Source organism: Pseudophryne corroboree, chromosome 12 (assembly GCF_028390025.1).
Source record: "Pseudophryne corroboree isolate aPseCor3 chromosome 12, aPseCor3.hap2, whole genome shotgun sequence".
Taxonomy (NCBI): domain Eukaryota; kingdom Metazoa; phylum Chordata; class Amphibia; order Anura; family Myobatrachidae; genus Pseudophryne; species Pseudophryne corroboree.
Genome location: NC_086455.1, coordinates 157,620,491 through 157,647,570, shown reverse-complemented (window position 1 = coordinate 157,647,570; position 27,080 = coordinate 157,620,491). Strand labels below are relative to the sequence as shown.

The following is a 27,080-nucleotide window of genomic DNA, read 5'->3' as shown; positions in this document are numbered from 1 at the left end:
TACTGAGCGGCCATTTGCACATTCACATTTTCCATCCGGACTCCATGCAGGTTGTCTGGATGAAAAGTTGATGAAAAACTGATGGAAAATAAAGCAAGTGGCACTTAACGGCAGCACTTGTGCAGTCACACACAGCGTGTAGCATTGTGGTACACATACATATTTCATGTAGGGAACAGGGGTCATAAACATGAGATTCATACCAAGTCCACAGAGGAAATGTCATCTGCTGCGGATGAGCCGTTATTGCCGTCTCAGAAACGCAACGTGTACGGACCCGGCAACAGAACAGAATATATTTACAGGGAATCAATATCTGGCTCCTACTTCATATTATATAGAGTCACATTCAGTCATCTCCTGTGTGTATATGATGTAATGGGAAGATACAGGAGGCTGCAGCTTGATTCTAGGCACTTTACTGTGGACATGGAAATTGGACAATACGATACAATAGCCGCTCACTCCACAGTGACACACATAATGCGGGAAAATAGTCTACACTTGAGCAATGCAATATATTCTAGGGGCTCCAAGTGGCCCTACGTCGAGTATTACTGCTACCGGTAAACATTACAACATTTGATATATGAGATCTTATAACTTACAACAAATAATTAATGAGCACAAACAGAAAGTTATCCAACAGTTAACTAGTACTGACAGCACCGTGACCACTCTGTGACATCACCACCCAACCACACACTAACCTGCTACATACTCTGTGTGACATCACCACCTAACCACACACTAACCTGCTACATACACTTTGTGTGACATCACCACCTAACCACACACTAACCTGCTACATACACTCTGTGTGACATCACCACCTAACCACACACTAACCTGCTACATACACTCAGTGTGACATCACCACCTAACCACACACTAACCTGCTACATACACTCTGTGTGACATCACCACCCAACCACACACTAACCTGCTACATACACTGTGTGACTGCGCTGCACTCACTCTGTGACATCACCATCCAATCACAAACTAACCTGCTACATACACGCTGTGTGATTGCACTGTGCTCACTCTGTGACATCACCGTCCAATCACACAATAACCTGCTACATAGGCTGTGACTGTGCTGCACTCACTCTGTTACATCACCACCCAAACACACACTATTTATTATTTATTAACAGTTTCTTATATAGCGCAGCAAATTCCGTTGCGCTTTACAACTGGACACAATTAGAAGACACAATTGGGTAAAAACAAACAGTCATAGAGGGAGGACGGCCCTGCTTGTAAGCTTACAATCTAACCCGCTACATACACGCTGTGTGACTGCACTGCGCTCACTCTGTGACATCACCGTCCAATCACAAACTAACCTGCTACATACACGCTGTGTGACTGCACTGTGCTCACTCTGTGACATCACCGTCCAATCACACAATAACCTATACACAGACTCTTGTGTTTGCATTGTGCTCACCATGGGCCTAATGCAGACTTGATCGCAGCAGAAAATCTGTTCTCTAATGGGCAAAACCATGTGCACTGCAGGGAGCGGGACAGATATAACATGTGCAGAGAGTTAGATTTGGGTGGGTTATATATATTTCTGTGCAGGGTAAATACTGGCTGCTGTATTTTTACACTGTAATTTATATTTCAGTTTGAACACAGCCCACCCAACTCTAATGGGCCCTACAGACAGAGCGATACGCCGCCGAGCTGCCCGACCGCCGATACGGCAGACGGGCGACCCGGCGGCGGTGGGGCAGTGACGGGGGGAGTGAAATTTCTTCACTCCCCCCGTCACTCGGCTCCATAGCAATGCAGGCAAATATGGACAAGATCGTCCATATTGGCCTGCATGCACAAGCGACGGGGCACCAGCGATGAACGAGCGCGGGGCCGCGCATCGGTCATCGCTGGTGCCTCCACACTGACAGATATAAACGGGGTCTCGTTCATTAATGAACGAGATTGTTCATATCTTGCAGTGTTATTGCCCAGTGTGTAGGGCGCATAACTCTCTCAGCACGTTTTATCTGCCCCCCCCCCCCCCCCCGCAGTGCACATGGTTTTGCCCATTACAGAACAAATTTGCTGCTGCAATCAGGTCTGAATTAGGCCCCCTGACATCTCCACCCAACCACGCACTAACCTGCTACATACACGCTGTGTGACTGCACTGGGCTCACTCGCTGACATCACCATCCAATCACACAGTAACCTGCTACAAAGACTGTGTGAATGCACTGTCCTCACTCTGTGACATCACCATCCAATCACACACTAACCTGCTACATAGACTGTGTGACTGCGCTGTCCTCACTCAGCGTCATCACCATCCAATCAAACTCAACCTTCTACTTGTGTATTTGCAGAACATTTATATTAAGGCCCCTGTACATCAGCCAGATACTGCTGCTATTTGCAGATTTCCCAATGGCTGAGTCGGAAAATCGGGAATATTAAATATGTTTAAAAATCCCGATTGCCCGATCCCAACCGAAAATGGTCGAGATTGGGAAATCAGGGATTTTTGACAAGTTAAATTTTCCCGATACCCAAGCGGATCGCAGGTCAGCATACTTACCGAATAGGAGTCGGAATGCCGCTGTTGGTATTCTGACCGCCGCCATCCCGATACCAACCTGTACAGAGCACCTAAAATATCTACAGTACATGCAAAGCTGGTTTCTAAAATGTTGCTGATTATCTGCACAGTATAGACCGTTCAAAGGTTGTGGTTATACGGGCTGAAACGGATATTAGACAAAAAAAATATGGACACATCAATATACAGTCACTGATTTGGACATTGTGTCTCCTTATATGCACTTTGGTATTAAGCTCCATCAATGTCTGGAATGATGGACCTGATTCATGTATGTAAGCAAAGCACAAAAAGCAAGCAACCGGGCAAAACCATGTGGTGCAGATGTAACATGTGCAAAGGGAGTTAAAAATGGGTGGGTTATATAGTTTCTGTGCAGGGTAAATACAGGCTGCTCTTGCATGCAGCCCACAAATGTTAGACAGCTTTGTTTTTACTCTGCAATTTAGACTCAAGTTTGAACACACCCCACCCAAATCTAAATCTCTCTGCACGTGTTACATCAGCCCCACCTGCAGTGCAATATGGTTTTGTCCAATTGCTTGCTTTTTTTGCTTTACTAACAAACATGAATCAGGTCCTATACGAAGAGGATGTAGCATCAATCTTCCACAGGGATGGCCTGACGATGGTGGTGAACAAGGCGTTGTTCCAGTATGGCCTACACATGACTGTGTTGCAGTGGATGACCGAGATGGCTATGACATATGTATTACATCGAGGGTCGTACTCGTCAAACTATAGGGTGATGACACGTGCACTGCGGATAAGGGTATGGTCATCCTGGAGGACACGCAGGTGGCAAAGATATGCTAAAACTTGGGTAACGATGACTACGTGGGACCAATAAGTAAAGATTAGCTTTGACCTTGTCTTCTAAAAGGAATGGCCTCAGATGATGGAACCTCCAGAACCCTTCATACTTCAAAATAATCGCTTAGGAGTATAGGTTGGCATAACTAGCGCACTTTTAGGTTTCTCAAGAACATGGTGAAGGTTGATTCATGTGACCTGATCACCTTTCCTCACTGCTATAATGGACCAAGGCAATTGGTGAGTGCGAGTAGTGAGCTGAACTGGAATGCAGGATGGCATTCTCGCCATTCTGTCTATGCTGGAACCTCTTCAAGCCGAACTTTACAGTAGACTAATCTGCCATTGTGTCTCACACGGCAAACCACAATTGCCTACTTGCCCAGGAATGTCTGCGAGACTCCCGAATGTCATGAGGGTGCTGAAGTGACTCTGAGGCACCCTACCCCACCGACATTTAATCAATACACGGAGAGGAACTTATTAAAGTAGGCAAGTATAGTTTATAATTGTTTCCTGTGAAACCCTGCTGCGGAGTTGGGGCATCAACTTACTCAAGGGTGCATCCCCATCACTCTTATATTTTTGTAGTTATCTTTTTTTCTTTTTTTTGCATTTTAAATTCTTCTCAGAAAATATCAACCTAAAAAGCTGAGAGGATAAAAACAACCAGATATTATTCTATATAAGGAGCGGAAAGGGATGATTTCTATACACTTACCCATGCACTTCCTTGGGGAGCTGGCATCCTGGCATACAGCCCGGGGGTCGCAGTTGGGTTCAATGCAATGTGAGGGTGGGAGTTGGGGATCCTGGAGTGCAAGCTGGGGATTGGAGTTGGGAATCCCGGGGGTGGGAGTCTGGCTTCCCTAGGTGGGAGTTGTGGTTCTGGGGTGCAGGTCGGGAATGGTAGCTGTGGATACTGGGTTACAGGCCGGTGGTTGGAGTTGGGGTTCCTGAGGTGTTAGCGAGATGGGATCCAGGAATGCAGGCTAGGGTGTGGGAATTGAGGTTCCTAAAGTGCAGGCCAGGGGTGGGTCTTAGGGTTCCTGGGGTGAGAGTTTGGGATCCTGCGTTGCAGTATGGGGGTTGGAGTTCCTGAGGTGGGAGATGAGGTTCTGGGGTGCAGGTCGGGAGTGGTAGTTGGGGATATTGGATTGCAGGCTAGGGGGTGGGAGTTGGGGTTCCTGAGGTGGGTGTTGGGCGAGTTACCTGGGTGTAGGCCGCAGAAGGGGTGGGGGGTGTCCGGAATTCCTGAGGTGGCAGTTGAGGTTCCTCCGGTGTAGATGGGAGAGTGAAGGAAGGGAGGGGGGGGGGTTGGAGTCCGGATTCCTGAGGTAGGAGTTGAGAGTCATGGGGTGCAGGCAGGGGACGGGAGGAGTTGGGGGTTCATGAGGTGTCCAGATTCCTGAGGGGGGAGTTAAGGGTACTGGGTGCAAGCTTGGGGTGGGAGTTGAGATTGTGGGGTGCAGGTCTGGAGTGGTAGTTGGGGATACTGGGTTACAGGCTGATGGTTGGAGTTGAGGTTCTGGGATGCAGGTAGGGAGTGGTAGTTGGGGATGCTGGATTGCAGGCCAGGGGGTGGGAGATGGGGTTCCTGAGGTGGGTGTTGGGCGAGTTACTGGGGTGTAGGAGGGATGGGTGGTGTCCGGAATTCCTGAGGTGGCAGTTGAGGCTCCTCGGGTGTGTGTGTGTGTGTGTGTGTGTGTGTGTGTGTGGGGGGGGGGGGGGGGGGGGGGGGGGGGGGTGTTGGAGTCCAGATGCCTAGGAGTTGAGGGTCCTGGGTTGCAGGCAGGGGTGGAAATTGGTAGTTACTGAGGTGGGCGTTGGGTGGGTTAATGGGGCATAGGGGGAGGTGTCCAGATTCAAGAGGTGGGAGTTGAGGGTCCTGGGGTGCTGGCAGGGGTGGAAGTTGGGCCGTTCCTGAGGTGGGCATTGGGCGGATTAATGGGGTGTAGGCCGGGGAGGGGGTGTCCGGATTCCTGAGGCGGGGGTCCTGGGATGCAGGCAGGGGTCGCCGTCGGAACTGACAAACCGGGACGGACCCCTGCAGTATAACGTGACCGGACCCTGTGACGACGTGTCGGGTGTGACCGGGTAACTCTCCTCACTACCCGCCGACACCTCCCCCCCCAGGCGGAGCCGCAGCCTGCGGTGACACCCACATGGCGGCCTCGGGCAGCTCAGATAGCCAGTGAGGAGGATGTATCATGCCGCATTCGTTACCTCAGAGGTAGGCCGCAGGCGAGGAACTACAAGGCCCAGCACGCCTGTCAGGAAGAGACCCCATATCAGCTATGCGTCTTTGTAGTTTCTCCCGTATTTCATGAGACTCTGCTGCTGACATGGCATGCTGGGTCTTGTAGTCCTACAGCTCCTAGAAACCCTCATCTCATGGTGGTTGTAGTAACAGCAGGACTAAAGAGATCCCATATATGATGGGTATAATATGCCAGGTATGATATCTGTGTGTGTGTTAATAATATATATATATATATATATATATATATATATATAAAATCACCTCCATTGGCTTTATATGATATGTGCTGGTTACTTGCTGGCTATAATATGCCAGGCATGCTATTGTGTGTTTTTGTACAGTGTGTGTGTGTATGTATATGTGTGTGTGTATATATATATATATATATATATATATATATATATATATATATATATATATATATATATTCATTCATTACTATATCTCGCCTCCATTGGCTTCCACCGTGATGCCGTATATGATATGTGCTGGTCGTTTGCTGGGTATAGTGTGCCAGGTGTGCTATTATGCTTTTGTGTATTTATGTACAGTGCATATATAAAGTTCGGGGCACGACGCAAAACACTAGTAAGATATACTAATAGTGAATAGGGCCATGTGGGTGCCCAGGCAGGTCACTTTTCGCTCATTTCCGTTTGCTAACTCAGACGGCATAGAGCAGAAATGCTGATGTCGGCAGCTGTTCGCGTCTGTAAAGAGCAACAATTGAATTGCTCCACTGGGCGCCCGGCAGTGACAGCTGCCACAGCCGCCGGTGAACACAGTTGAATTACCCCGATTGTGTTTAATGTTGTGCTGGGTGCGAGTAGTGGTGCAGCTACTCCTCAATACCCCCTTCCCTGGGAAACGCTTAGGTGCAGTATTATTGGAGCATATGGGAGTGACACAATGATGCTGTAATGTCTCCTATCCCTATCCTAGACCCGTTGGGCCGGAGTAAAAGATGGCCGCAATTTATGCTCAGAAATTAACGCATCTCTGCGTTTTAAACTCCCCATATCCGTGCTCATGTGTAAGCCGCCATCATTGCACAGTAGTATCGGCGATATAAACAGTGCAATAGATTATATAGCGCTATACATATTCCGCAGCGCTTTTACAGGGAATATTTGGAAACTGCGTTACATGCTCTCAGCTCATTGAGGAAATGTGTCTGTTTGGGGCCAATATATGTTTGTGGTATTGTTAATAATTACCGAGCTCCCCAACATTTCCATCACACCTGGGTTCCGAGGATATACACTAAATCATGTTCCAGACATGATTACTGGGGAAATGTCATCAAGCCCCTCTGCGGGCTGATGGAAGTGTCCAGACTTGCAGTCTGGAATTCCTGTGCGTGGTGATTCTGTGGGATTGTCACACCGGCTCGGTGCAGTTGCAGACTTGCCTCTGATCCTGTTGTGCAGATATTTAATGTCAATAGTGACATTTAGCACATCCCTAGGTCCCCCCTCCCCCTCCCAATGCTTATTTGCAAAGAGATTCATAATTAAATTACAATATCTGTCATTAAGAATAGGAGTGGGACAAATTACAGTACATGTGCACTTACCTAAGGAGCTTTGATAATAGAGTAAAATACTCAACTAGAAAATGGCGTAATTGTGGTGACGGGGACACTTGCCTTTTCGATACTCCACCCACGAGTGCCTTGTTAACAGTCAAGTTTCATGACGGAAAATGCAATGGAATTGTGAATGCACAATCAGTGCCGCAGCACTGTCTGCAGCATATATGAATGCTGTACAGTCATGCAAAGATTTGCCAAACACTGGGGCAGATGTATTAACCTGGAGAAGGCATAAGGAAGTGATAAACCAGTGATATGTGCAAGGTGATAAATGCACCAGCCAATCAGATCCTAACTGTTAATTTACATCTTGGAGCTAATTGGCTGGTGCCTTTATCACCTTGCACATATCACTGGCTTATCACTTCCTTATGCCTTCTCCAGGTTAATACATCTGCCCCACTGATGTGCAAACCTGACTTACAGAGTCACAGTGCTGGGGATGTATTTGTGCAGTGGTCACTTTAATGCACACCATACTCTGCTGTAATTTATACCCCTGTACCACTGCCGCTAAAACTTAGGTTATTGCTGTGATAACCTGGGACATGGCTCAGTGGAGATGACCCCCCCCCCTCCCCTTCCCCCTCATAAAAACAAAACAAAAAAAAACCCCAAAACCTGGGTCCAGTGGTCTGTGAATACAGTCCGGGTTAAGGGGCAGTGTAGACGGGTAACCTAGATCATCTGTCCTCGTGACCATTTACAGCCTGGGGAATGGGTAAAAAAACCGGAACGTTGTCTGTGACAGCTTTAACCGGGGATGGAGAGATTACAGCCTCCCCGTACGGTCCGGAGCGTTACGGTTTTTACCCCATCCCCGCTTCATGCTGGGATTTCTGCAATCCCTCCCTGCCTGTCTCCCCGGTGACAGCTGTGACAGACACCCTCATGGACATGACCCCCACCCAGCTGCAGATTACCAGGCTGGCGTTTCGGGTTCCGCAGTTTTGACCCAATCCTGGGGAGATCTGGATTTCCTGGTGCTTGGAGATGAAGGCAGAAGAGAGAGACTGCAGCCGTGTGCTGTGTAAACGGCACCGATCCAGGAATAACCCGAGTCGAAGCTACAGTGTGAAAAGTGTCTGACCTGGATTGGAACAGTGTTCACTGAATTAGGTAGAAATCCAGTGTACTGTGGCACCACAGCGGTATTATATGGACAGTGTTATTGGATTAGTACTCAGGGTTACTAGGCAGACTGTAAGAAGCCTTGCAGGGCTCCTGGAGTGTTGGTGGAGGTGTTGTAGTGCTCACCAGCACCAGGCACTGGGAGATAGGACTGGGGAATTGAGGTCACGTGCCCCCTTTACTCCCTGTTGTTGTGGAACTGGTGTACCTGGAGCTAGAAAATAACTAAAGTGTCTGCGAGATATCCCTGTCTTTGTGTTGCAGAGCTGGATAAGATGGATGGCTGTTCCTGATTGTTTCATGGGTGTCATTACTAGTGCAAAGAGCAGAGGTCAAGTGAAACGAGAGAGACTGGGGGATTAAAGCTTATTTCTGTGACCATGAGAGATGGAGACATAGGAAACATAAATGAGAAGCAGATTTTTGCTGGCCTTTGAAGTCCCTCATGGCTGGAGAGTGAAGGCACAACTGGTCCCCAATTTAGAGAGGCCGCAACCCAGTAATTTCCTCTGGCCGGGGATGTCTCCTCCGTGGGCAGGCATCTGTCATTGCCGTCTTTCCTCCGTCCTGTGTATGGCCGCTGAGTGACTCTAGTCAGATCACAGTTACTTAGGCCTTCTTTCAGTCTAAACGTTTTTGTCCGCCATGACGGATGGAGACCGGAACAGCGCATACCAGGCTGATGAAGGGACCACTGCGTACCAGGCTGATGACGGGGACACTGCGTGCCAGGCTGATGAAGGGGCCGCTGCGAGCCAGGCTGATGAAGGGGCCGCTGCGAGCCAGGCTGACGAAGGGGCCGCTGCGTGCCAGGCTGAATGAAGGGGCCGCTGCGTGCCAGGCTGAATGAAGGGGCCGCTGCGTGCCAGGCTGAATGAAGGGGCCGCTGCGTGCCAGGCTGACGAAGGGGCCGCTGCGTGCCAGGCTGACGAAGGGGCCGCTGCGTGCCAGGCTGACGAAGGGGCCGCTGCGTGCCAGGCTGACGAAGGGACTGCTGCGTGCCAGGCTGACGGAGGGGCCACTGCATGCCAGGCTGATGAAGGGCAATAACTTATGACATGTTACACTTTCCTCTGCCATCCGACCAATAATGACAGCCATAGGCCTCTGTCACAGATGAGCCTTAAAGTTGTCCTTGGCATAGTGCCTGATCCATGAAGGTACAGAGCGGCCACCACACTGTATGTCTACATGTATTGTACTTCCAGTATCTCATGGCTTGTTTCCAGCAGTCCTATTCCCTGTCCCTGTGACACACGTGTCTGACATGTATGAATAGCTGCACATACAGTTAGAAATCAATCCAGTTGAAACGTGCAGTTTACACTTTGGCTAAAAACCATGTTTCCGCAGAATGGCGGGAGGGGATATACAGTATGCAGACAGGTGTTGAGCCTGACGCAGAGCTGAAAGTAAGTCGGGCGGTTGTTGCACCAAAATTGCGTGCACAGGAAGAAAGTGTATATTCCTCTGCATACAGAGTTGGGCGCATCTTGTGGTGCACCGGTCCCTGTGTGCATGCTTGGATTGCTATTCGTCACCATCATCATTGCACACTCACACCCACCCTGTATAAGGTGCAAAAGATACATATGGGCAGATGCAATTGCGTGTGCTCAGAACAGTGCGAAAACATAATGGTGGTCATTCCGAGTTGTTCGCTCGTTATTTTTTTGTCGCAACGGAGCGATTAGTCGCTAATGCGTATGCGCAATGTCCGCAGTGTGACTGCGCCAAGTAAATTTGCTATGCAGTTAGGTATTTTACTCACGGCATTACGAGGTTTTTTCTTCGTTCTGGTGATCGTAATGTGATTGACAGGAAGTGGCTGTTTCTGGGCGGAAACTGGCCGTTTTATGGGTGTGTGCGAAAAAACGCTACCGTTTCTGGGAAAAACGCGGGAGTGGCTGGAGAAACGGAGGAGTGTCTGGCCGAACGCTGGGTGTGTTTGTGACGTCAAACCAGGAACGAAACTGACTGAACTGATCGCAGTTGCCGAGTAAGTGGGGAGCTACTCAGAAACTGCTAAGAAGTGTCTATTCGGAATTTTGCTAATCTTTCGTTCGCAATTTTGATAAGCTAAGATTCACTCCCAGTAGGCGGCGGCTTAGCGTGTGCAAAGCTGCTAAAAGCAGCTTGCGAGCGAACAACTCGGAATGAGGGCCAATGTACGCTCCACCAACATGTCTAAGTAGTGTTCCCACTAGGATGTATGAGGACGCATCTGTATGCAGTTATCCAGTAAACAGGCAGAAGGGTAACATTCAGATTGCCATTGTTGTTGACATTACTTAGTCTTACTCTATGTACAGTACCAGATGTAAGCAACAACTACTTCAGAAGGGCATTCAATTCAGAGCGATATGAATAGGAAGTCCCGGAGTTATTCAATTGAGCACGCTGTTATGTCTGACCAGAGGATTTCTTTTCACACCCCTCCTGGGGTGCGAGCAGAAACCAGACTAAACTTGGGCTGCGATACTGTTTTCTGCCTTTATCACTGCGCAAACCGCATCACAGCAGGCACTTAAGTCGGAGAATGCCCGTTCTTGCGACTAAACACCCGGTTTAAGGCGCAAGAACAGGCATTCTCCAACATATCTGCACAGTCAATTGAATAGCTCCAGGACCTCCTATTCATATCACACTTAATTGAATCGGACCAGAGGAGAGAAGATATCTACTAAATTCCGTCAGTGAATTGGACAATTCATATAATTGGTGCTTTCAAATCCTCTAGCAAAGCTGGCGGGAGGATGTCTATAATGGAGTGACGCACCCAAAACCCATCCAGACGGTTCACCATGCTGCCCATCGGATGCATTGGTTGGATTACACATAGAACCTGTCCCCACTTGGTTTGGCGGTACCGCAGGTATGGTTCGCAAATCCCATTTGTGCTCCTATTACATGTTTTGTACATAGCGTCTTTGGTGCACTATAAAGCAGCCCATTTGTGGCTGAGCTGTAAGTCGTCACCCTGGTGTTTGTAAGCTTCACCAATCGTGGAACGTTGGGGGGCGATTGTGGAAAGATCTCCGCACGGGCTTCTGTGTCCTCACGTTCAGAGGCGGAGGTCGTATTTTGTTTGGTGACTGAAATGCTGCTGCAAGGAATTTTTTTTTTTTTTTTTGTGTTTAAGATAATACTGAGAAGCCATATTTCTTAGCCCCCCTTTGCCACCTGACACGCATGTAATGAAGGTGTCTGGGTGATTTAAGCCTCTTGCTGAATCCCAAACGACCTCATCCCGCACTGTGCGTTGTTGTATTTGTGTTGGTGTGGGCACAGGTAAATAGATAAGGAAAAGCCATTACCAAGCTCGTTTGGTCTGGGTCATTACCCAGAATGCTTGCTGCTGGTATTTGATCATGCTCGGTCTATTAAAGTGTCATTATGTTGCATTCAACACTCAGTGATGTGTGAGCGGTAAATTAGAGCTCTTGGCAGTCTGATACTAAGTCCTCACGTCACCACATCCAGCACAAAGCTGCTTTTACCCTTTCCTTGCTAGGTAGGCGCTGATAGCATGACACAACGCTGCTTGGGCTGTTGCACACAGGTGCCAAGTACATCTCTCTGGGTCCTTGTGGAACTACAAGCCTCAGCATGTCCTCAATCCTGCCTGTCTGCATGGAGAAATGCTGTATCGTTTATGTACAGTACGGATGGTGTAATGGTTAGCATTACTTCCTCACAGCACTGAGGTCATGGGTTCAATTCCCACCATTGCCCGAACTGTGTGGAGTTTGTATATTCTCCCCTGCTTGTGTGGGTTTCCTCCGGGTACTCCAGTTTCCTCCCACAATTCTAAAATATATACTGGTAGGTTAATTGACTCACACAAAAAAAATTAACCCTAGTGTACAGATGGAGCCATGCTCATCTGAGGCGGCTCCGTCGTAGGTGTGCACTCCCTGCGTGACTATGCGATCCATCAGCGTAGTGAATGGGGTGCGTCTCCATCACGGGCGCACACCCGGCCGGGCGGAGACGCTCTCGGTCAGGACGGGCGCGCCTAGGCACAGACGGAGCCACGATTAGCGTGGCTCCATATGTATATGTGTTTAGGGCAGACTAGATGGGCCAATTGTTTCTTATCTTCCATAAAATTCGGTGTTTCTGTTAAAATTACAAATCGTTCACATCATCCAGTGTGTACACACTATCGCGCGCTCCTGTGAGTTGTTCGCCGTGCATGCAGGTCAATCTGATGATATCGTGAATGATTTTGAGCAAATTGTTCAGTGTGTGCACACTACCCGCTATATGGGGGTAATTCAGACCTGATTGTAGCAGCTAATTTGTTAGCAGTTGGGCAAAACCATGTGCACAGCAGGGAGGGGGGGGGGGGGCAGATTTAACATGTGCAGAGAGAGTTAGATTTGGGTGGGGTGTGTTCAAACTGAAATCTAAATTGCAGTGTAAAAATAAAGCAGCCAGTATTTACCCTGCACAGAAACAAAATAACCCACTCAAATCTAACCCTCTCTGCACATGTTACACCTGCCCCCCTGCAGTGCAGATGGTTTTGCCCAACTGCTAATAAATTTGCTGCTGCGATCAGGTCTGAATTACCCCCTATATACATATACCGAAGACCAAATGATGTGCGATATTGTTAGAGCTTTTGTAAGATTGTACAGTGTGTAGTGTGTCGGGTTGAGCATCACGTCGTCTAGGGTCTACCCAGCTTTACATGTAATTACACATGTATGTAGTATTGTGCTGCTTTTATACATAGGTAGAAATTTTCCCCCCGCCCGACAAGAGAGCTGAGATTGATGTGTTTTTGTTTCACAGCCCCTCGTACGCTGCGACATCTCCGCTCACGTGACTGCACCCCCCGCTGTCCTCCTGTCGGTAAGTCTCATTTATTGTGACTCTCTGCAGTGTTGGATTTTACTATTAGGGGTTAACGTTTGCTTCAGTGACCCTGACTAGATTTATCTGAGATTGTAATTAGCCATTGAGCCTGTGCATCTCGGACAAAGTACATTTATATAGTTAATGCCTCCAGACAATTGTGGATTCCAGTTCCATTAAATGTTGTACATTACCTGTAATTGTATTTGCCCAGTTTATTATGAGTCTGGCGCATATCTCCCAATAGTTCAGGTGATTAGTGGGAAAGACCTGGGAGTTTGTAGAAATTGTTTTTACAGAATGCGTAAGGAAGAGGGCAGAACTGTAAATAGTGATATAGCACTGTGGTAAGATTAAGGGCAAGTGCCCAGTTTTTGGGGGATGCGAGGAATATTTTGTTGCACACGGGCCTTGTTGAGGTGATGATCATGATTAATCAATGGCTAAATATACTGTATGTGCTTAGTGTTCATTCTAGCACCCTGCACCTTTCAAATCCTGTGCAGTTCCTCTTTCCTGCCTGGAGTGTCACTCTCTGCTCTGGTGCTTCTCAGCACACACAGGTCTGTATCACAGCACTGAGTTACAGATCAGTGTGCTGAGAAGCACCACAGCAGAGAGTGACACCCCAGGCAGGAAAGAGAACTGCAGAGGATTTGAAAGGTGCAGGGTGCTAGAATGAACACTGTGCTTTTTACTTTGCCTCTACGTGTTAGAGAGGAGACAGTAAGGTAGACTGCGAGAAGGTAAGTGGGGATAGTAGACTGTGTGGGAAATGCTTTCGCCTATGATAAGTGTTGGCTTTGGTTTGGGCAGTCTTGACACCAATGTCCGCTGGTGGAAGCTGAATGTACAGGGGTGCGGGAATGATCCATACAAGGTAATCACTTGTATTGCAGCCATGGCCTCTGTATCTGAGAGGTGAGTGCTTTCTAATGGTGTGTTAGGCATATGTGCTGGTGTAGAAGCTTACAGACTATTGGGGTCTCTTGAAGACGGGCTGCACACTTAAATGTTTTGATCAAAATCTGAACAAAATCCCCATACTTTTATTTGCCAGATATAAATAGATTGGCTGTGTATAATTGTTAGCGCCCATAGCAAAAGTCTTTCTGATTTGCAGCCATGGCGTGTACTCCCCAAGGGTATTTATCAGGTACACTTTATGCAATCATACAATGATATCCACCAGTGGAGTCTCAATGATCAGAAACTGGGAACCCTGCAGTGGTGTGATATCAGGGTCATTTTTATCACACATTGCATTACTATTACATACATATTGTACTTCCCGGGCATTTTCAAGGTCTAGTGCTCCACACGTACATGTTAGATATGTCACAGTTTGCTCTAACCTCTTCATATATCCTTATGTCAGTGATGTTCCTGACGTACGGTGGCATGGTGCAGAATGTTGTGTGGTCCCTGTGGAGAAGTCCTCCAGATGTCCGGCAGATTACTCTGATCGTACATGCAGAAAACACAAGCTTACGGGGCCACCTGCACATCAATCTTCAGGATATACAGCCCCGCGCTCCCTGCACAACATCCATATATGACAAACCTCTACTCCGTCCTCACCTTATAAATCATATGTAATTAAATATGCCCTCCCTATTCCCAATAAATCTGGAAGCCTGGCGCAGGGCCCAATAACATTGGCTTAACCACAAGGAAGGATTGGAAAATGATGTCTTTTTAACCCCTTCCTCGTGGCCGAGAATCTCTAGGTGTGATAAATGAAGCTTGAGGGGGGATAATCGCTAAGTGTTTCAGCTGCCATTGGGGGCATGGGGGGGCTGGGGTGGGGGGGTTATAAGACGGAGCAGGATATGAAAGTGGAAGTGAGGAAAACTGGGTTCTTATCGCATTATTTCAATTAGTCTTGAGTTTGTTTTATTTGCGTTAGTTTTAAGTTATTATCTGTTAGGATGTTTTGTTATTTCTGAGCTGCTAATGTCTGGAGTATATTCTAGTCCTAAGATTGTTCTAATTTTCAGAACCTTGGTGGTCATTCCGAGTTGTTCGCTCGTTATTTTTTTGTCGCAAACGGAGCGATTAGTCGCTAATGCGTATGCGCAATGTCCGCAGTGCGACTGCGCCAAGTAAATTTGCTATGCAGTTAGGTATTTTACTCACGGCATTACGAGGTTTTGTCTACGTTCTGGTGATCGTAATGTGATTGACAGGAAGTGGGTGTTTCTGGGCGGAAACTGGCCGTTTTATGGGTGTGTGCGAAAAAACGCTACCGTTTCTGGGAAAAACGCGGGAGTGGCTGGAGAAACGGAGGAGTGTCTGGGCGAACGCTGGGTGTGTTTGTGACGTCAAACCAGCAACGAAACTGACTGAACTGATCGCAGTTGCCGAGTAAGTGTGGAGCTACTCAGAAACTGCTAAGAAGTGTCTATTCGCAATTTTGCTAATCTTTCGTTCGCAATTTTGATAAGCTAAGATTCACTCTCAGTAGGCGGCGGCTTAGCGTGTGCAAAGCTGCTAAAAGCAGCTTGCGAGCGAACAACTCGGAATGAGGGCCCTTGTACCTAAGTTCTGCCACTTCTGTTTCTGTGCGTTGCAGAGGACGTCTATTCAGCTACAAAGGAAAGATGCTATACACAGATGCTGTATCCTCACAGTATGGAACAGAAACCTCTGTAGATGTATATCTAGGAGACTAGGGTTCTGATTAAAGCCACCCAGTACACACTGGAGCGATATTTGCCCGATAAAGTCGTTTCTGGGGGAATCGGAACGACATATCAGGCATATCGCTCAGTGTGTATGCCCAGAGGGGCTAACTCAGGTTGGATTGCAATTCGCGATCCAACTGTAGGGGGGAGGGGGGGGGATGGAAGGGGCGGCGATGGAACGTTGCAGTGGCAGGAAAACGGGGGGCGTGTCTACATTATTGGGGCAGCTGCTCTGATCTTAAAAATGGTGGGGGGGAGGCTTCCATAATTTCTGCAATCACACTGAAATGGCAATCACGCCTTGCCCTTCTATGGGGGGCCACCAGCATGCGAGTTAAAGGATTGCAAATTCTGCTAGAAAACAGAATTTGCAATCCTTACTGAATTAGGCCCTATATGCGGGTGCTCGCAGTCACTAGTGACATCGCCCTGTCAGCCCTGCGGCACGGCCAACCGTGCGAGAACGCTAACGACCTCATTCTAATGTGTACCCAGGATCCGTTTTGTCAACCCATTGATCACATGCAGATACAGCTGAATATAGCCATGCCGTATATCAGTTTAATCAGAATGTCTGCTTTCGCGTCTCATCCAACACTGGATGTGCGACTGGCTTGCGCAGGACTCTGCATTGCGTTTAGTTGCATTTGCTTTGCACCGGAACGCGGCCAGCACGAAAACACACACATTATGTCGGCAAAGCTGAGTTGCGCTCAACCCTGCATCAGCCCCTGAGAATTGAGGCAGACGCAGACATTGAAGAATAGAAAACAGTGGACAGGATGGCTCATCAAAGGCTCACTGGTTTAGCCAATATAAACTAAAATATTCAGTGAACCCAAGAAGAGGTTCTAAAGAGATTGACCAGAATATATTGGGGGAAAAACGTCTATTAGAGTCTATATGTTCCCTTGTCTCGGAGACTGAATACACTGGGGCAGATGTATTAATCCTGGAGAAGGCATAAGGAAGTGATAAACCAGTGATAAGTGCAAGGTGATAAATGCACCAGCCAATCGGCTCCTAACTGTTCATTTACATATTGGAGCTGATTGGCTGGTGCCTTTATCACCTTGCACTTGGCATAAGGAGGTGATAAACCAGTGATAATACTTAGTGTTCACTCTAGAATCCGGGCAGGGCGCCGGACCTAGAGGGGCACAAGCGTGTGCACGCGCGCCAAAAAGGGAGCGTGGCCATGCAAAATAGGGGGCGGGGTCATTACGTGTAATAAAAGTGGGCGGTTCAGCCCACAGACGTAAAAAAAAGGGGCGTGGGCGTCCGGCGCGTCGCTGTTGGGGGTGTGTAGGTGCTGGGCTTCCCCCAAGCGCTCTCTCAGCGTGAATGGATGTCGCGTGCATGCGCACGGCATCTTTACATGCTGAGAGGGTAGGAAGCGGGCGGCTGTCATAGCAGGGCGCTGCAGAAAGGGCAGGACGGGTTTTGCCCTTAACAAAATCGGGCAGGGCGCGGCATCCTACTGAAACAGCCTAGCTTGAACACTAATACATACATACATACATACATACATACATACATACATACATACAGTTTCTTGTATCATGGTGCCCCCTCTAGCATGTGTTTTGCCTGTCCTCGTATGTCGGGGTGCAGAGCAGAACAGTGTTTCCCATGCTGACAGTCCAGGTTTAGTGATATACAGGCTTGAGAACAGATTGTTAAATAAAAATGACTGAGGTACTAATTAAGTCACTAGTGTTCAAGTATGGATATCCTTAAAACCTGGCCTGTTAGTGTGTCTTTAGGACTGTGGTTGGGAACCCCTGGTACAGAGGATGGGAGGTTTGTGCAACCAGTGATCTTGCCCTCTGTAGTCGTCTTTCACCTGCCACCTCTGCCACGAGTGCTGCTCCGTTCAGCGCTTCCCCTCCCTCTGTCCACTTAGGCTGGGTACACACTGTAGGACATCGGGCAGATGTGACATTGCATACGATACATCGTACACTGTGTATACACTTCCGATATATTGGTTGTACCTCATCCCCCCCCCATTGCATCCCGGAGCATGCAGGGTTATCACATATCTTCTGCTCTCAAGTGCAGAACAACAGATACGTGACGTCGTATACGACCCCCGGGAGAGCGCATCGTATACAATATCACCCGTACACACTGTCCGATGTTACCGATATATCCTACGAGCCGGCAGCTCGTACGATATATCGGGTGCACATCGGACAGTGTGTACCCAGCCTAAGCCTAGAAGCGAATGCCCTCAGTGGTGCTGTGTCTCCCCCTCCAGTACTCGCTCCACATCAGGACCCCCCCGGGGAATGAAACGTGTTACTACTGTATGTTACCGGTCGTCTGTCAGTGCATGTTGTTACTGTATGGACATGTTTCCATTCTCTCTCACTGGCTGCTGTGTATTGGTGAATACATTGTATCTTCTCCTTCCTTGAAAAGTTCCATGAGTTTCTGTAGCTGATTCTGAAAGTGATGAAAATCCAACACGTGTTACATCTATATTGGAGAAAGAATGCTATATAAATACAATTTGTTATTATTTATTAATGTATCTCTTTATTACTGTAGGTTGGCAAATAATTCTAAACAATAATGGCCTTCTAATTATCTATATGGTACAGTATATAGTGTTCACTCTAGGAGTGAAAAGGGGCAGGGCGCCGGACTTCGGGGGCACATGTGCGCTGCGAAGCCACGCGCGCGCCCGAAATGGGGGCGCGGCCACGCAAATTAGGGGGCGTGGTCACGCCTCCGTCATTTTAGGGGGCGGTGCGGCCCACAAACGCTACTATAGAGAGCGTCTGTGGCCGGCGACGTCACTGTTGGGGGCCCTCTCCCAATGCGTGAATGGATGCCGCGCGCATGCGCACGGCATCTATACACGCCGGGAGGGCAGGGAGCGAGCGGCTGTTCTAGCAGGGCAGGTTTTGCCTGTTAAAAAACGGGCAGGGCGCGGCGCCCTGCTAAAACAGCCTAGAGTGAACACTAAGTATATTTCTTTCTGGGTGGGATTACAGGCTTGACATAAAATAACATTTCAACAAAAATAAATGGGATAAAGGTCATGATCCCGCCAGCCAGAATACGGTCAGTGATATCTTGAAGGACAGAATCCTGATGTTTCCCAATGGTAAGTAAAGGGGTTAGAGTTAGGCTGCAGAGTGAGAGGGGGGTTAGGCTGCGCATTGGGGGGGGTAGGGTGGGGGGGGGGGAGGGTTTTAGGGGTGAGGTTAAAATAAATTCTTGGATCATTCAGGATTTTTTACCGTCTGGATACAGCTGTTGTCATCCTGACTGTCGGGATAAGGGGTGGTTGCAGAGATGGGGCTGAAGCACAGTCCAAAATTCATATAGTGGAGCCACCCCAGACACTGGCAAACATCGCAGGCCGGGGGTCACTGGCAGCTGGTGTGGTCCTCTGTTTGAATTTTGGCCTGTGCTGCAGCCCCCCCATCTGGAGCCGCCACTGGTCGGGATATGAACTGCCGGGATTTCGCACCCAACACAGCTAAATATTCTAATTATAAAATTGAGGTCCCCTTCCTTTGGTGCTAATGACACCAATGGTGCATGGCATAGAGTGTCAGCTCACATATTTGTGAGGAGATTGTTCTACCCAAAATGAATAATTTCGTTTAAAGTTAAATAAAGTGACGACATATCGCCAAGAATCCTGCAGCACCCAATCTTCTCTCTCACTAGAGAGCGGCCTCAAAACCCGTGCTATCAAACCCCCAACGTCTCCGGACCACAGTTACTAGATTGTAGCTGCACACAGCTGGAAGCGGAGAAGGCTGCCCCCTCTGGCTGGGGCTAGTAGTGTCTCCGGGTTTTGTTCGGTCAGAGTTCACTATATACGCCCCCAGCTGGTGGTGTTTGAACAAACAGCTCTCCTCCCTGCCTGTCAGCGCCAGAGTCCTGGCAGCCGAGGGTGGCAGAAAATACTAAAGGTCTTCATGGTGGGGTGACCGGCCAAATGTAAACACTATCTCTTTCCAGAACCCCACTTGTATAAACAGTCCTCATTTTATTACCGCCATGCCTTGACTTGCAACCCAAGCTCCATCCTGCTTTGTAGTCCTATTTGTTATAGCCTCTAGCACATGTTTACAAGGCCTACTGGTATACCATGGTCTTTTTCATTGATTAAATGTGTTCATTTGACTTAGTACTGAGATCATAGGCGTGCGCAGCACATTTTATTAGGGGGTGCACTTTTGGAGGGGTTTGTCTAGCACCGCCTTTTGGGCGTGTCTAGCACCATCTATTGACGGTCAACGCAATATAAAATATCCACCCTGGATATATGCAGATGCATTGTCAGATGTTGTGGTGTGCACCAAACAAAAAGCCCTGATGGCACTCACTGCAATTACACTGCTCCTCCTCAGCCTGGTCTGGCTCCCCCTCTCTTTGCCCTGCAAGCTGCAGCAGCTTACTTACAAGTCAGTCTCTCACTGACACTGACAGACGCAGACTAGTACTGCTGCTGCTGGAAAAATGAGTGACGTGTCAATGCTGCTGCCGACCGCCTGCCAGTATTGAATTTGTCTTCCTAAAAGGAACGCTGGCTGCATGCTGCTCCTCACCAGTGGCTGGCATTGGGATAGAATAGAAGGAGAGAGGTGGGCGTGTGTGACGGGTGGGCGTGCGAGCAGCATGATGTCATTGTAGCAAGGGCCAGTGTACTTGTGCGGTCACTGGCCCTGCTACTAGCCTGCGCGACCCTCCTCACCTGGGACGGCCCGGCGCCGTCCCAAGTGGCCGGAGGTAGCGCGGGCTTCGGGCGGTGCTGGGGACCGGATCTGGTCCGGTCTCCACCTGCCCTGCTCAATGCAGAGTTCGGCAGCGGGCGTGGGGGCGGCGGCGCATATCCACCGCCGCTCCACGCGGGTGATGGCGGTGGGCCTGCATCCTCCGGGACGCAGACCCCGCCAATCGCCGCACGGCACTTTGAATTTGGCGCCGGTCGCGAGCCAATCACGGCTCACGAGCTGGCAGCCAATCAGGAGTGGCGGCGGCGAGCCAATCCCGGCTCGCCGCGTCATAGCCCCGCCCCCCGGCACTGGCTTGTATTAGCCAGCGCCGGGCGCGGGAAGTCTGTTCGGGGACGGAGAAGGAGTGGAGAAGAGCTCCTGAAGATAGAAGACGGCGTCGGAAGTCCCGGAGGGCGGCGGTAGTTGCAAAAGAGCTGAGACACGCCGCCGCCCGCCGGGTGAAGTACAAAGAGCCGACACCCGTTGGTGAAGTCGCCGGAAGCCCTGGGCCAGCGGTGTGCAACGCAAAAGAGCTTGCACCGGCCACCGCTGCCCAGGTGAAGTCTCCAGGAAGCCCGGAGGTGGTGGGAGCCATCCCGCCTCCGGCGAAGACAACGCGGTAGGCGTGGCCGGACCAGGCTTGGTCCAGCCGGGGCCCTCTGGACGCGTAAGTGCAGAAGCCCCCCCCCCTCCCCTAGACCACCAGGGATCGGGCATTAGGCCCGTGGGCATAGTCAGGCCCTTCCGGCCTGTGGGCATAAAGTCGGGCCCTCCCGGCCCGTGGGTATTTCTGGACGGGCCCTCCTGGCCCGTGGCACCGTTGAGCAGGCATTAGGCCCAAGGGGATAGTCAGGCCACCGGCCTGGGCACCAGTAGGCGGGCACTAGGCCCGTGGGGCAAAGCAGGCACTAGGCCTGAGCAACAGAGGGCGCAAGGCCCCATTACCCCCCAGATAGACAGCCATAGGTAGGGGGCCTCCAGGGCAAGGAAGCCCAACACAATGGTGTGTATCTGAAGTCGGCATTAGGCCGCAGGTTGCTGAAGTCGGCGTTAGGCCGCAGGTTGCTGAAGTCGGCGTTAGGCCGCAGGTTGCTGAAGTCGGCATTACGCCGCAGGTTGCTGAAGTCGGCATTACGCCGCAGGTTGCTGAAGTCGGCGATAGGCCGCAGGCTGCTGAAGTCGGCGATAGGCCGCAGGCTGCTGAAGTCGGCATTACGCCGCAGGTTGCTGAAGTCGGCATTACGCCGCAGGTTGCTGAAGTCGGCATTACGCCGCAGGTTGCTGAAGTCGGCATTACGCCGCAGGTTGCTGAAGTCGGCGCTACGCCGCAGGTTGCTGAAGTCGGCGCTACGCCGCAGGTTCGGGTAAGTTGGCGCTACGCCGCATGTGTGATGAGTTCTCAGTTTTCCCCACAGCCAGGCCCCCATGAAAGGTAGGCTGTCGGAAGTACGCGTTGGTGAGTACCACAAGGTTGAAACAGTATTACGGTGTTGTGCTATAACCTTTGTATAAGTGTCTCTCCGTCATAAAGCGTAAGCAGCGCCACGTTCCGTGGGCTGTGTTGTGTGTTCTCTTACAGGAGCAAAGAAGAAGGGCCAGTCGTCTGGCGGAAGCCGAGTATATAGCTGGTGAGCATAAAGGTGTTTCGTGTGTGTTCGTGGTGTATGTTGCCCCTCCCCCACTTCCCCTTTGGGCGTTTTCGTTCAGGGTCGCCCCTGGTGCGCCGCACCACTACGGGGGCACCCAGTCTGAGGCCACAAGTGCCAATGATGACCCTTCACTGAGCCCAGTGTAGGCCACCCCAGTGTAGTGTGCCCCCCACCCCCCCCCCCATTCGTTTCAGGTGACCCAGGAAGTCCTTCTCCGTGTCTGAACGTGTGCCAGTATCGTCTGAGCTACCTCGACGGACTGAAGGTGGAGGATGGGAGGCGTGAGGTACGTAGGCCTGGTAAGTGAGCGCCCAAATTCTGTTCTCCAAGGCCCCACCCCCGTGCGTCTTACATCATCATGTCACATCACGCTGTTTTTGTACATTGAGGTGGAGCCGGGAGTTTGAAAGCCGGTGGCAGTGGCTTCCTTGCTAACCCAGGCGTCCAGTCAGTAATGCAGTCCTGACAGGGTGCAGCGCAGAGGGGACAGTAATCAGCCTGCTCGGCGATCGCTGCATCAGGCATGTGAGATCGGGTTGCCAGACATTAGGGGGTGCCTGTGCGCACAAGGAACCCCCCCTGCGCACGCCTATGACTGAGATTAAGAGTAATGTGTGGCTCTTTGTGAAGACTAGAAAACCTCCCAATGCGGCCTCTGTAGTGTATAAGGTTGTCTCATGCTATGTAATGAATGAGTGGACGCTCAGGGAAGATAAGTAGACACTTGCTGCCTTGTGTAGCCCCAGTCAATGGTTGTAGAGTCGACATGTTTCTCCTTGTAGAACCACTGCCTCATCTGTTACACTTTTTATCTCAGTCCAATTTGTATATTTACAGAGTTTTTGGCAGTGGGACGCACAACGTGTGTATATGTTTATAAACATGTGGACAACATAATGTCAAATTTAGGAGCAATTTAGTGAAAACTAGGGCCCACCAGAAGCGTTCGGTGATCTGGGGAACATGCCCATCCTTTGGCGTCCGTAGAAACAACTCCTGGTAGTTACACACCAGCAGGCGTACTCTGTGTGCCCAGTCCCTCTAATAACGTCTACTGTGCATGGGGAAATAATTCTAGATCACTTCCCCATGTTCCTGTTTTTCATTTAGGAAAATCGTTGAGTGCCGTATGCTATACAACAACACAATGTGCCTATGTATCTGTAATAGATGTATCTCGGAAACGCACCAGAGGATTGAAACTGTTTCCTGTGCCTCGGAATTAGGAATATTGACTTTCAAGGGGGGAGGCAGCCGTTTCTCAAACCGGAAGCTAAATAAACATTTATCTTCTGGGTTCCATAAAGATTTCCCTGAAAAATGAGGCCAGTGTCACCAAAACTGCATGTGCTTGAGAGGCAGGGGGGCTGGCGGGGTGCCAACGCAAATCCTGACCCCAATTTATAATGCGAGGCACTGGCTCCTCATACCCTGAGCTCTCCCTCGGCCCCCTTGTGTCACCGCAGCTATTTTGCTGATCCATCAGAACCCATCAGGACACCGTAGACTCCCGCAATACTTCTTACACCCCTGAAGTCTGATTAATGTAAAGCAGAACATTCTCTGAGGCACGTTCCGTAACTGACCCCGTACCTAACTATGCTTGGTCGGTTACACTCTATACTGTATGTTCCTTCTGCAGGGTGATCTGAATGCTCTTCATCATTCCCGTGATAGGAACCTGGGCTCTCTGGTTTCTCATTGTACATTCTGTCAGGGAGCAGTTGATTACATGATGCATAAGTTGGGGAAATGTTTTGTTCCATCAGAAATGACTGATATTAGAATGTGTTCTGTAAGTAGTAACGTAATGTTCCTTTAGCGGATAGAGACAGGCACTGGGAGAGAAGTAGGGATCAGGCAGTCTCTGGGACAGTTCCAGTACACAGAATATAAAATAAACTGTTCTGCACACAGTGAAATGTACCTTCAGAAAGGAATCTTTCACTACACATTAAAGCTGCTTTTCTTCAGTCCAGCCCATACAGACCTCATTCCCTGCGCTGGCATCATTGAGGTTACTGCTTTAATGTGTCAGAGCCTGAATTTCTACATGCTATCGGCTTTTTACACACCCAGTTCATTACAGGAACTGACATGGTCCGTACATTGCAGGTCATATATGGGGATTGGGTACCCCTTACCACTAGTCCTGCTTCTCGTAGTATGGTCCGTACAGTGCGGGTCATATACAGGGAATGGGTACCCCTTACCACTAGTCCTGCTTCTCATAGTATGGTCCGTACATTGCGGGTCATATACAGGGAATGGGTACCCCTTACCACTGGTCCTGCTTCTCATAATATGGTCCGTACAGTGCGAGTCATATACAGGGACTGGGTACCCCTTACCACTGGTGCTGCTTCTCATAGTATGGTCCGAACAGTGCAGGTCATATACAGGGAATTGGTACACCTTACCACTGGTCCTGCTTCTCATAGTATGGTCCGTACAGTGCAGGTCATATACAGGGAATTGGTACACCTTACCATTGGTCCTGCTTCTCATAGTATGGTCCGTACATTGCAGGTCATATACGGGGAATGGGTACCTCTTACCACTGGTCCTGCTTCTCTTTGTATGGTCCGTACATTGCAGGTCATATAGAGGGAATGGGTACCTCTTACCACTGGTCCTGCTTCTCATAGTATAGTACGTGCAGTGCAGGTCATATACGGGGAATAAGAACACCTTACCACTGGTCCTGCTTCTCATAGTATGGTCCGTACATTGCAGGTCATATACGGGGAATGGGTACCCCTAACCACTGGTCCTGCTTTTCATAGTATGGTCCTTACAGTGCAGGTCATATACAGGGAATAGGTACACCTTACCCACTAGTCCTCCTTCTCTTTGCATGGTCCGTACATTGCAGGTCAGGTACAGGGAATGGTACCCCTTACCAATAGTACTGCTTCTCATAGTATGGTCTGTACATTGCAGGTCATATACGGGGAATGGGTACCCCTTACCACTGGTCCTGCTTCTCATAGTATAGTACGTACAGTGCAGGTCATATACGCGGAATAAGAACACCTTACCACTGGTCCTGCTTCTCATAGTATGGTCCGTACATTGCAGGTCATATACGGGGAATGGGTACCCCAAACCACTGGTCCTGCTTTTCATAGTATGGTCCTTACAGTGCAGGTCATATACAGGGAATAGGTACACCTTACCCACTAGGCCTCCTTCTCTTTGCATGGTCCGTACATTGCAGGTCAGGTACAGGGAATGGTACCCCTTACCAATAGTCCTGCTTCTCATAGTATGGTCCTTACAGTGCAGGTCATATACAGGGAAGAGGAACACCTTACCACTGGTCCTGCTTCTCTTTTTATGTTCCATACATGGCAGGTCAGGTACAGGGAATGGGTGCACCTTAGCACTAGTCCTGCTTCTTATGGTATATGCCGAACATTGCAGGTAAGGCACAGGGAATGGGTGCACATTAGCACTAGTCCTGCTTCTCTCTGTGTATAGTCCTTACATGGCAGGTCATGTACAGGGAATGGGTGCACCTTAGCACTAGTCCTGCTTCTATTTGTATGGTACATGGCAGGTCATAAAATGGTAATGGATGCACCTTAGCACTAGTCCTGCTTCTTATGTTATAGGCCGAACATTGCAGGAAAGGCACAGGGAATGGGTGCACCTTAGCACTAGTCCTGCTTCTATTTGTATGGTACATGGCAGGTCAGGTGCAGGGAATGGGTGCACCGTAGCACTAGTCCTGCTTCTCTTGAGCTGGTATTATATGTACTGCTCCTATATTAGATTTCATGTGCACACAAATAAGATGTCAGAATGGAGTGTAAGTGCTCCCCCATTGCTGAGCATAGCCCGGGGACACGACATTTATTGCTTATGTGGTTACACACGAGATGCAGTATTTCTGTTTTCCTTTCCCCTCTCTGTTTATTACCGGATCAGTCAGAGGTTCGGCAGCTCTACACTGTGGTGCACAGATTTTCTGTTACGTCCTAGAGGATACTGGGGTCCACATTAGTACCATGGGGTATAGACGAGTCCAATAGGAACCTTGGGCACTTTAAGAAATCAATAGTGTGCACTGGCTCCTCCCTCTATGCCCCTCCTACCAGACTCCGTTTAGAAAATGTGCCCGGAGGAGCCAGTCACTCTTAGGGAAGCTCCTGAAGAGTTTTCTACATTTATTTTCTGTTTGTTGTTTTACAGGCATTGCTGGGTGGCACCAGCCTATCTGCTTCGTGGGACTTAGGGGGGAGAACGGCCCAACTTCCTAAAGAGTTAATGGTCCCGTTTCTCCGCTGACAGGACACTAAGCTCCTGAGTGAGTCATTCGCAAGCCCCACCACAGCGAGCGTACCCTCCCACCGCACGCCGCCACCCCTAACAGAGCTTAAGATAGAAGAGTGATGAGTACAGCGCCGGCGTCCCGGTTAGCGGGTTGCCGCCGGTAACGGCGGCATGAGGGTTGGAGCGCAGCGCTGACATGCAGGCTGCGCTCTGGGGGCTGAGATGACATGCGGCTGTGAGGGGCGCGCTGAGCCACCAGTGATACCCACACTGGCCACCCAGCTTACAGAGGGTTTTAACCCTCGGATTAAGCACTCTCAACCTCAGGCCAATATAAAAAAGACTGGGAAGCCACGCGCCATTACGGGGGCGGGGCTTCACGATGAGTGGATCCAGCAGCTCACCAGTGCCATTTTCCCTCTGCAGCTCATACTGGCAGGCATCACAGGGACGCGCAGCTCCTC

General features: G+C 49.6%; 1 long non-coding RNA gene across 6 annotated transcripts in view; it reads left to right on the top strand.

Moving 5' to 3' along the window:
• The first annotated feature begins 5,303 nt into the window (after positions 1-5,303).
• The window catches only part of LOC134981074 (uncharacterized), a 304,398-nt gene continuing 282,621 nt past the window's right edge, over positions 5,304-27,080 (top strand). For 2 of the 6 annotated variants that reach the window (XR_010190511.1, XR_010190513.1), the window contains exons 1-2: positions 5,315-5,859; positions 13,195-13,254. This is a non-coding gene — a long non-coding RNA (uncharacterized LOC134981074). Of the gene's footprint in view, positions 5,860-13,194; positions 13,255-14,635; positions 14,931-27,080 lie in introns of those variants that run through there. The other 4 variants (XR_010190508.1, XR_010190509.1, XR_010190510.1 and 1 more) reach the window with 4 other exon arrangements.